At 41.8% G+C, this 11,300-nt stretch overlaps 1 long non-coding RNA gene across 1 annotated transcript; it reads left to right on the plus strand.

Annotated features, from left to right (window-relative positions):
- The first annotated feature begins 915 nt into the window (after positions 1-915).
- Positions 916-10,969, plus strand: LOC122182193. The gene is made up of 4 exons (XR_006179748.1): positions 916-997; positions 9,181-9,494; positions 9,586-9,770; positions 10,770-10,969. It is a non-coding gene; the product is annotated as an uncharacterized LOC122182193 (long non-coding RNA).
- The last annotated feature ends 331 nt before the right edge of the window (positions 10,970-11,300 follow it).

Below are 11,300 nucleotides of genomic sequence, written 5' to 3' on the forward strand. Positions count from 1 at the left end.
GAAAGTAGAAGTTACTGTTTAGCTTTTACAGTACTGCACAGATGGATAAAGAATATTCTTTATTTTGAAGAATTTGCACTTGCAATGCAAAAGTAAATCCAAAAGTCTATTAGAATGTACAAAAAATACTAAAAAGTTGCATATAGGATGTGGGAGTCATCATAAACTTCTAAATGTAGATGACTGTGAATAAGAGTTACAACTCAAACTAGATTTCCTCCAACTGGAAAACTTTGATAAATACCATCACAGAAACAGGCTGGTTCAAATCTTTACTCCACCATTGCACCAATAAATCAAACTTTATTTCAACAAACTTTAAGAAATAAAGAAAGTAAAGAGGCTGAATGTGATTTGAGAAATTTTCTGTCTTCCTTTCAATTAATTAATACCCAAAGCATATAACAACCAGCAGATGTCTCTGCAGTCATCAGATCAGTGGTACACACAGGAGGAAAAGCAGGGAGGGAGAAATTGATAAGTGGGTATTTCTCTTGGAGAAACCTTTCAGAAATGTCAAACCTACATATAAGATTCTGAAAGAACATTGGCAGCAGAACGGTAGCACTCCCTAGGATGAAAACAGCACCTTACTTGGATTTACAATTTGGACAACAAATGCGTGAGAATACTATCAGATGGGTAAATCTGAAATGGAATTTTTTATCTTTGTCATCTCTGCCCGTATTTTTGAGGCTTTTTTATTATCAGATGTTCCATGCAGGCAAGCTTGCCTTTGCCATCCTGGGAACTGGCCTGTGGAATAGACTTCTGCAACAGTGGAAAGCTGTCACAAGCATCCCCTGCTGTGCTCCAATGCAAGGCATGCAGCTTCAGTCATTCCTTCACTAAAATAGACACCACAACATGTCCAAAAATAGTATATACTGTAGCAAAACAAGACATCTGCTGTACCTAGAATTCCCTCCATGGGGAAGAGCTGAGCAGGAAAATGAGCAAGATGATCGTCACGAGTCATTCTATTTAACGCACTCTGGTAAGGCACTTAATGTTATGACTGTCAGAGCAGCAGAAACAGCAACTATCTGATAATGAAGCATGTTTTCTACCACAGCGAACTGATTTGTAAAACTAGTGAGTTTCTGAGTTGCTGTTGAGTGTCTCCTGGTAGTATCATTTTTATTAACCCCTGCAGAACCCTGGCAGTTGTACATCGGTGGTGTTTGTTCCTTTGTACAGAAGCTGTACCTCTCGTCGTAAGTCTATGCCTGGTAGCTTGGCTTATGAATTTGGTCAGCCAAGGAGAACACTTCAGTGAGCACACTGGGAAGGCAGAAATGCTCTGAAGCCATTCTTACTCCTCCTGAATCTTGGGTGGCCCAAGAGCACTCGATTTCAAGACATCCTATCAGTAGCACTTCTTCCTCTCTCTCTCCTAAGAGGCTGTGAATGCAGGAGCCATGTCTCTCCCATGCTGGGGGCAATGCTCTGTGCAGCGGGGAGCATAGGATGGGGTTTCACACCAAGTAGAGACCCCCTGTTCCACCTCATGTCGAAGAGGTGAGTTCTGCTGAATCCCCTGACCATAAGATCACATGTGGAGTAATATTCCAGCTTTAGGAACTGAATCTGTGGCTGTTACACCAATCGTGCATATTGACATCGCTTTATGGGAGGAAAATATTAAAATGCAGATCACTGCCCTTGCTTCTGCTTGCAAAATATAGTGTGTACGTATGATCACAGTTTATCTGTTTATATTCCAGTTCTTAAAATTAAAGACCCCCATTTCATTCAGGCAATGAAAAGAGAAAGTTCCACTGGCCTAACAGGCTGAAAGGCTGTAAAAAATGTGACCTTTCTTTCCCTTCCTTTTCTAAGAATGGAGGCAGGTCATTCAGTTTGCAAAGGAAAAAAGCCAGATGGTGCTAGGTATCTTTCCTGTATGGCATATGTTTGTACACAATATTTTCATTTTTCCCTTTCTTTAATTTCCATGAATTGCTTTTTATTCTTGCTCTTCTCCCCCTTCCCCCTACTAATTATGTATGAAAATTTGCTTACACATACTACAACTATTTTATGAAAAGTCTGCACTTGATACCTGTGACGCATGACACATAATGCTGCACAGGACAAGTAGCTAGCGTTGTTACGGATCTTCATCTTAATTATGAAAATTTTTAATTTAAATGTGGGGTTGAGCATACAAAATCCAGTACTGGGCCATCTGTTAGTTTTCCATCTGGGCTCATTTGCAAAATACATTCTGTTTCCCCCCTAAACACTATTTATAATCTTCCTTGGAAAACAAATATGACTAATCTGTGGCACACTAAAGATAGCTATTTGCATGCAGCTTTTAATAGAAGTGGCTATATGGTTCAAAGTAGTAACAAAAACACATTCATTTTGTTTTGCATGCAGGTGTAAAAGCTCACATGGCTTCTGCACACAAAGAAGCTCTCTGTAACTCACTGCTTTTAACCAGAGGAAAGTGAAAATCCTCAGGATATTTGATCACAAAGGGAAAATGATAAATGATGGTGAACAGTGAGCATTTTCAAGTCCACGCCCAGGATTTTTGCAGTGATCCTGCAGTGTTCTGCATCTGGCTATCACAGTCTGAAATGTCAGGCCTCGAGGCTGGTTTCTGACGAGGAGCACTCAGGTCATTCTGAAGTGTCTAGAGCTAGGTCTCTCAACAGCAGTACTATCACAAGCCATCACAACCCTTAGCATCCATTTATCACTACAGGGAAGTGATGGCCTCATTCCCATGTTACTTCTCTATACCTTTGAGTCAGGTACCGTGACCATTTTCTCAGATGGGCCTTGTTTGCACTAGCATGTTACCTCTGGCCAGACTCTGAGAGCTTCCGAAGTGAAAAGCAAAGGCAGTCCTATTTCAAGGGCTTCATGATTTGAAAGGCAACCTTTTGGTAATTCCTTACTCTACTCTTTCCCAGTTCTTGCTTTACCCCTGCTTTGTTTTAAATCTTCATTAAAAGGCAAAAGCTGATTTCTTCTGGCTAACTTACAGGCAGTTCTGAGTAAGCTTCCTTGTCCTGGAGTATCTTGGAGGGAAACAAAACTAGAAGAATGGTGTTCTAGAAAATGCACTAAAAAGCCTGGATTGCTTTTCCAGGCCCCCTGTTGCTACTCCCTCAGGGTGTGTCGTATCCCATCTCATGCATTTTTCTGTCTGCCTTCCCACTTTCCTTTGCCTGATAGGTTGTAAGTTCTCCTTATTTTCCTCTCTTGTTTTCAGTAATACCTGGCAGAACAGCATTGTTACAAGGTCTAACTTTCAGGTGCAGTACAGCTCACCTCTATTCCCTCAAATCTGACCAAAAAAATGGTCCCTGGCAATTAATTTTGAAATGGGATGTAGTTGGAAAGATACAGCAGCCATGTGTAGAAGAATACTTACTGTAGCACCTGCAAGAGCTGAAAACTCTGGTAGCAAGCCAACTTTTATTGTATGTTAATAGCAACAAAATTACAGTCCAAAATGCCAACTGTCTTTTTAATTTCTCCTTGTCAAAGATGAATAAGATGCCTTTTCTTAGAGTGCTGTACACATTTACAATGAAACAGAAAATCAGAACAGATGCAGGAGATACAAAAGAGAGACAGCATACTGAGTTTAAATGCCTATAATGAAATTATTAGTAGCTATTTACTAACAATTTAATTAACTTATTTTCCCCCCTCATGCAACCTCTACTTCAGATCTTTTGAATACCATATGGCAATTGAGAGTGCATTTTGAAAACTTTCCCCCTAGGTGTTTTCATTCTTAGGTCTGAATGTGGCATTAAGACCCAAAGCATATTCTTGCTGTTTGTGGTAGGCAAGGTTGCCCAGCTCCTGAGGTAAAACAAAACTGAGCAGTATGACACTGAAGTTAACTTTGGTCAAACTTTGTACTACATATTGTCTTCCTTTGAAGTCCTTTAGAGTTTTCTGTGCACAGAAGCTTCGGTTCCTGCAGCCAAGTGTGTTGTTGGCTTTTTCTCTGCCCTTAACTCAACCATCCTTTTCTGCACTTCGGCCACAACAACCCCAGGCGACGCTACAGGCTTGGGGCGGTGTGGCTGGAGGACTGCGTAGAGGAAATGGACCTGGGGGTATTGATTGATGCTCAGCTGAACATGAGCCGACAGTGTGCCCAGGTGGCCAAGAAGGCCAATGGCATCCTGGCTTGCATCAGAAACAGTGTTGCAAGCAGGAGCAGAGAGGTGATTGTTCCCCTATATTCAGCACTCGTGAGGCCGCACCTCGAGTACTGTGTCCAGTTTTGGGCCCCTCACTGCAAGAAAGATATTGAGGCCCTGGAACGTGTTCAAAGGAGGGCAACAAAGCTGGTGAGGGGTCTGGAACACAGGCCATATGAGGAGAGGCTGAAGGAGCTGGGAATGTTCAGCCTGGAGAAGAGGAGGCTCAGGGGAGACCTTATTGCTCTCTATAACTTCCTGAAGGGAGGTTGTAGTGAGCTGGGGGTCGGCCTCTTCTCTCGTGTCATTAGTGATAGGACCAGGGGGAATGGTTTCAAGCTACGGCAGGGGAGATTCAGGCTGGACATGAGGAAGTATTACTTTCCAGAAAGGGTGGTCAGGCACTGGAATGGACTGCCCAGGGAGGTGGTGGAGTCACCGACCCTGGGGGTGTTCAAGGAAAGACTGGATGTTGTGTTGAGGGACATGGTTTAGTGGGAGCTATTGGGAATAGGTGAACGGTTGGACTGGGTGATCTTTTAGGTCTTTTCCAACCTTAGTGATTCTATGATTCTATGATTCTAAATGACATCAGTCGCCTTTTCTTTGTCCACCAATGCTGTCACCCCATCATAGAAGGCCACCAGGTTGGTTAGGCATAACCTTCCCTCGGTGAAGCCATGCTGGCTGTCTTGGATCACATGCTCATTCCTCGTATGACCTAGCATGTCATCCAGGAGCATGTCTATTCCATGATCTTTCATGATTAAGTTCTTTACTACGAGAATGGTGAGGTGCTGGAACAGGCTGCCCAGAGAGGTTGTGGATTCCCCATCCCTAGAGACGTTCAAAGTCAGATTGGATGGGGCCTTGGGCAACGTGGTCTAGTTTTAAATGATGAGGTTGGTGGCCCTGCCTGTGGCAGGGAGGTTGGAGATTCATAATCTTTGAGGTCCCTTCCAACTCGAGCCATTCTGTGATTCTCTGATTCTGTGATTTTGTGATTCCCAGGCACAGAGGTGAGACTGACCGGTCTGTAACTCCCCTGGTCCTCCTTTTTCCTTTTCTTGTAAATGGGAGTGACGTGACCCTTCCTCCAGTCATCTGGGACCTCACCTGACAGCCACAACTTTCCAAATATGATGGAGAGCAGCTCGGCAACCACCTCAGCCAGCTCCTTCAGAACCCTGGGATGCACGCCATCCGGCCCCATAGATCTGTACACATTCTGTCTCATGAGGCAATCTCGGACTTGCTCTGCCCTTACATTGAGGGGGAAGGTTTACCACCCCAGTCCTCACCAAGAGGTTTAGGGATGCAGGGCTCAGGGATGTCAGAAATATTAGAATCCTGGCTGCTGGTGAAGACCGAGGCAAAGAACTCATTCAGTACCTCAGCTTATCCTCATCTGTTGAAACCAGCTCTCCTTTTACATTTACCAAAGGAGGTACACTTGCTTTGGCCTGTCTCTTCTAGCCAGTATGCCTGTAGAATGTCTTCATATTGTTTTTAACATCCCTCACCAAGTTCAGTTCTGCCTGTGCCTTGGCTTTCCTGATCCCACATATGCAAGTCCGGACGACATCCCTGTATTCTTCACGGGTGACCATGCTAGGACCAAGGTGTTTTGGTTTTTTTTGGGTAGTGCTGAACTTTGAAGCAGGACAGAGAATTGCTTGAGGGTTTTTTTTTTTGTTTGTTTGTAACAGTGACTGGGGTAACAACCCATGCTTTAGTGTTCCATCTTCAAGACTGGGTGACAGAAGGAAGAATAACAGAGGAACTGCTCTTTATCTTCACGCACAAACAGTCAAGGAGAGAAATAATTCAATATGTTTTCTTTTTATGGTGCAAGAGAAGACATGCTCTAATGAGCAAGGTACAGTAGCCTCCATGTTCTAGTTTGTAATATCCCAGGGTCATGTGATGAGAGCTGCTGTGACGCTGCATTGCTGCACCTTGCCTGAACCAGCTTTGCATGGTGCCCCACAAGAAATGTCACATCAGTTGGGGGGACTTCTCCAGCACAGGTAGTAGCACACATAGTTCACCTTTTTGCCCTGAGTTTTCAGAGAAAAGTTAGAAGAACGTGAATAAATCTTTCTAGAAGTTCACCAGAGTAGTTGAGCCCTCTCTTGACCCTTCACCACCCCTCTTCCTGAGCCAGCTCCAAGACCTTTCCTTCCCCTTTAAGTCCAAGAGCCAGTCACTCTGAAAGCCAGTCTCTATTCCCTGCTGCATAGAATCATGGAATCATAGAATTGTTTGAGTTGGAAGGGCTTTAAAGGTCAGGTTGTCCAACTCCCCTGCAGTGAGCAGGGACACATACAGCTCAACCAGGTTGCTCAGAGCCCCATCCAGCCTGACCTTGAATGTCTCTGAGGAAAGGACATTCACCACCTCTCCAAGCAGCCTCTTTCAGGTTCCTGTTCTGCAGGTGAGAAGCAAGCAGAGAAAGGTATCTCTCTAACCTAACACCAGACTCTGTAGTAGTTTGCATTTCCAATACAAAACAAAACAGAACAGAACAAAACAGTCAATAAACCCCACAACCTAATAGAAGACAGTAGCAGCACAAAAGAAATTACAACACTTGTGAAAAAAAAAAAAAAAAAAAAAAATCTGTTTTCCAATTGAAGGTTTTGAGTCTAATGTTTTTCTCTAGACCTGAGCCTTTCAGCATCTGGAATAGCATGAGATCACAGGCAAAAATATGGCGTAAGATCTTTATAAGTGAGCCAAGAGTTGTGCATTCTGTTTGCATTGGATTAAAGGAAGAGGTTTTGAACTATATGTTGAAATTACAAGTGTATCTCTGCTTTCACAAAGCTGAAATAAAATTTACATTCCCCCCATTCCATGAATGCCATGAATGTACCGGTCAGTTTGTAGGATATTAGTTTCAGGTTCCTGTAGGACATGAGGATAGAGGATCCACAGTGATTCCAGTTAACTAGAAATGACCCAATTTTCATAAATGCTGAACAACTCCTCTTGTCATTAGTTCTCATGAGATCTGTGGATATTTCAGACTTCTGAAAATCATGTTACTCATATTAAGACAATTGAAGTAACAAATACCTTCAGATGAATTCTTCGGCAATTAGTCTGTTGAGATGTCTGTCTGTATTCAAGGTTATTGTTAGCTTCACCTCTGTGCTATCCACTGTCATACAAATAGTTACTCCTTACAATGGTATTTTGCAGAATATCTTCTGCAAATTTCTTCATGCTTAAAGTTAAATTATTAAAGTTATTGAACACACTTTTTAGAACTGCACTTAAAAGAAAAAAGAATAAAAAGTCAGATCACAGATTCATGGAACTCTTTTTCCTTTTTTCAAGCAGAGTTAAGGAAGAGCTTCCATGGTAACATAGAAGCAATCACCCATTCAATAACAGAAAGGCCTCATTTTTTATTTCTTTTTTAATTGTAGCAAGTTTCATTTCATTTCATTTATCAATATGTCTATTTCACATAATTTACTACTCAACACTTTTTTTATTTTCACTAGTCTAGGATCCTTATAAGTAAACACTTGTTAATGCCAAGTGAATCAGCAGGCCATTATTAATTTTATAAAGCCTAAAATGCCAGTCTCTCACCCTCTGGGATGTGTTCATTCTCAGTAATCCCTGAATATCCCTGAATTCCTGTCTAGCGAATTAAAAACTAGCTGCTTTCTTTTTTTTTTTTTTAACTTTTGCTAAGTAGAAGCACTTTGTAAATGAGGACAATCATTTCTGGAAGAGCATTATGCAGATGGAGATCATGCATTTTAATGCTTCTCCATTTGGAATTTAATCTTGAAATAATTTTAATAGTGGTTTAAATAACGATTTTCTGAACCTATCTGATGGCATCTAAGCCTGGCTGGTAAAGACCACATGCACTTCACATGCTTTTCCTTGGAAATTAAAGAAAGCAGATATTTGACGGGGGCTTTTATAAACAGAACAAAGTAGTGAGTCCCTGAAATTAGAAATGATGATCAGAGAGTCGTCCGTGTCCAAACAGGTAAAAGCCTGTTGGAAAAGGTTTGCACAGACAGGTCACAACCCTTCATGTGAAAACCAAGGTCTGGTTCTGAAGGGGGTTGCCTGCCTTATCCTCTAGAATTTATTGATTTTCATTTTAGCTATTTACTAATATTTCAATATGTGAAACCACTGGCAGGTTTGACCATAAGTAAACTGTCAGATATTTCAGTTGTAGATCTTGCATTTAGAGAGATCCATTACTGGGCAGAAGAACAGAATGATTTCATCCTTCATAATGCAAGGGACAATTGTGAGATCTGCCTGTAGCCATTGCCAACACCTTTGTTAATTAAAAAGTACTCCACAATAGTCATTACCAGTGAAAAGCACCTCTTCATCATCAAGAGGCAGTACCAAAGAAAACAACAGATAGCACAACTTGAGATCACAATGCAGTTTTCCCTCTTAGGAATCATAAAAACTATCAGAAATTATTTTTCTTGGTTAAGGGAAGGTAAAATCAAATAGTGGCATCCTTTTCATCTGATGCCTCTAAGTGTGGTCTCTCTGTTCTTATAAAGACCAATAGCATGTGTTCAACAGGACCAGCTGAGACAACACACCTTGAAGTCAAAGATCAAAAAGATAGGTGTTCTACTCTAGCATGTTTCCATCTAAGCTTTACCAAAACAGTTGTGTGGATAGACTCTATCTAAAAGAAGAACCACACAAAGAAATGAGAAGAATTGGAAGGGCACGTTCTCTTTAAACGTCATTTTGGACATTTTCTCATCAGTGTCCTAAAACTCAGAACATCCTCTAGGGAGGTTGACTACAATTGAATTAAGCCTCCTTTCAGCCCTGTGAATCTGGTTTCCACTGGGGTCCTCACTAAACAGTCCTCAGAGAGAAAAAGGACTGAATACATTAAGCTTTGGGCCATTTGGAGCAAAGAATATAAGTAATATGTAAAAAATATAAGTGCATTCAAGAAGTTTCTCTCTGTTCTTCCTTGCAGTCTGATTACAATAGGTGCCAAGTCATTTTCCCACCTGTGCTCTGCCAAATACATCATTTTACTGCCCTGGCTTTTTATTGGACTTACATTTGCCTCCCACTTGTGCTTCTTGGTAAGAAGTGGGCAGAGCAGACTATCATGAGGAGTTTAGTGCTGAGTGGTTACCCGAGGATGCAAAAAGCTTCCATTTCACTGCCTACTTTGTCAGCATTGGACTCACTCCCTTGAAAAGATGGGCCTCCGGACTCTTCATAGGAGAAACTAAAAAGGCTTTTTGACCTTCAGCTGCATACAAGAATCTTCTAAAGGCCATGGTAAGCACATTCTCTATAGCACAATTAAGCTGCAAACTGTCACCTGTTTTGTTGATGCATTTCATTTAGAAAGTTCTCTTCTGTTTTTAAGTGCCTGTCATGAACAGCTAAAATACTGGAGCTGTTTAAAAGTCTCGTATGCAAGACAGAAAAGACAAATCCAGGGCAACCACCACAACCAGTCTGAATGAAGAATCAATCAAGAAATGGTTCTGGAGCTCATCACCGCAATGAACAGATGCTCTTTACAGTTACCCGAAGGGAGGTTATGATGAGGTGAGGGTTGGGCTCTTCTCCCATGTAACTAATGGTAAAACTAGAGTCAGTGGCCTCAAGTTGAACAAGGAGAGATTCAGGTTGGATTTCAGGAAATACTTCGTCTCTGAGAGAGTGGTCAGTTGCTGAAATGGGCTGTCCAGGGAGGTGGTTGAGTCACTGTTCCTGGAGGTGTTCAAGAAGCATCTAAATTTTCTTCTGAGAAACGTGGTTTAGTGAGAAATATTAGTGATGGTGGGCAGTTGTACTGGATGATCTTAGAGCTCTCTTCCAAACTTGGAGATTCAATGATTCTGAGATTCAATGTGGAATAACCTCCCCATTAAGGACACACATACAACTACTGCCACACCACCGCTCAAATACAAAGAAAGTGATACAGATTTGTTTGGCAACCTCAGCTTGAAGATACAAGGGGAGAAATAACCATAACTACTACTAGGAGCAGAAGTAATGTTATCAGGACTCAAAGGACAAACTATTTATTGCACTACTGCAGATTTATAGCTACAAACCTCCATTTAGAGCTATGGATTTACAGCTTAATGCCAATGGAGTAAGCATAGTTGCTATGTATTGGCAACAAACAGGAAAAATATACAGAAAACAAGTCACATACTCAAGTTAATCCATACAGTTTTAAGAGATTTTGCAGCTCCATTCCCAATGGAGGGGTAATTGGTGTCACCCAGCTTGTGATGTTTCTTTAAAGCATAACTCATTTATATGATTCTGCGTTCAGAACTCTCTGTCCCAGAAAGAGTCAAATATGCCCTGTCCTGCCTCTTGGTAAAGTTATACCATGAGCAGGCATCCTCACAATCATGGCATTAACATATCTCTCCAGGAAAGGCACGCAGAACTTCTGCCTTTCTCCCCAATAGCTGTACCTATTCAGGAATCACCTAATTAGATAGACTAAGCCATGAAAATCAGTCTTAGTATTCTGTCATTTGTTCTCTCAGCTTACTGCTCAGTACAAACATCTCTGATTTCCAGAGCCTGCCATGAATTTTGTTTTCAGTAGTGCCTAGAGAAAATCAAGGCATCCTACTGAAGCCACCTGGAGCTATGCCAATGAGGTGAAATCAGAGACAGACTGCATTCATCCTCGTGAACTCAGCCAATCTGAAGAAGGGATGTGGTAGGTTTCAAAGAGCTGTGTGCAGGAATAGTGTCTTATGTAATCATGTTTTTATTGCTACCCTCCTTGTCCAACTACCTGGCTACACCTAAGCTTGTTATTGTATCTTCATTTTCCTTCCCGTTGTCATTTGACAGAACTGTATGCTCAAAAATCCTAGATAACTCCAGCAGGACTGATAAAGGTGTGGTGATCCCCGGGAGAAATGTAAAAGAGGACTGCACTGTCTTCTCCTATCACCCATTCCTGAACCTTCCTTTCATCCCAAGCCCTTTCTGTGCTGTGGCAGAAACAGAAAACAGAAAATACCCTTTCAGCTTGCAGACATTTTTTTAACCCAGACTCTTCCCTGCTCCCAATCTGTCCACCAAGGCCAGAGGGCAGCT

This window comes from Lagopus leucura, unplaced genomic scaffold (assembly GCF_019238085.1).
Source record: "Lagopus leucura isolate 7727_CA_CO unplaced genomic scaffold, USGS_WTPT01 Super-Scaffold_100014, whole genome shotgun sequence".
NCBI lineage: Eukaryota > Metazoa > Chordata > Aves > Galliformes > Phasianidae > Lagopus > Lagopus leucura.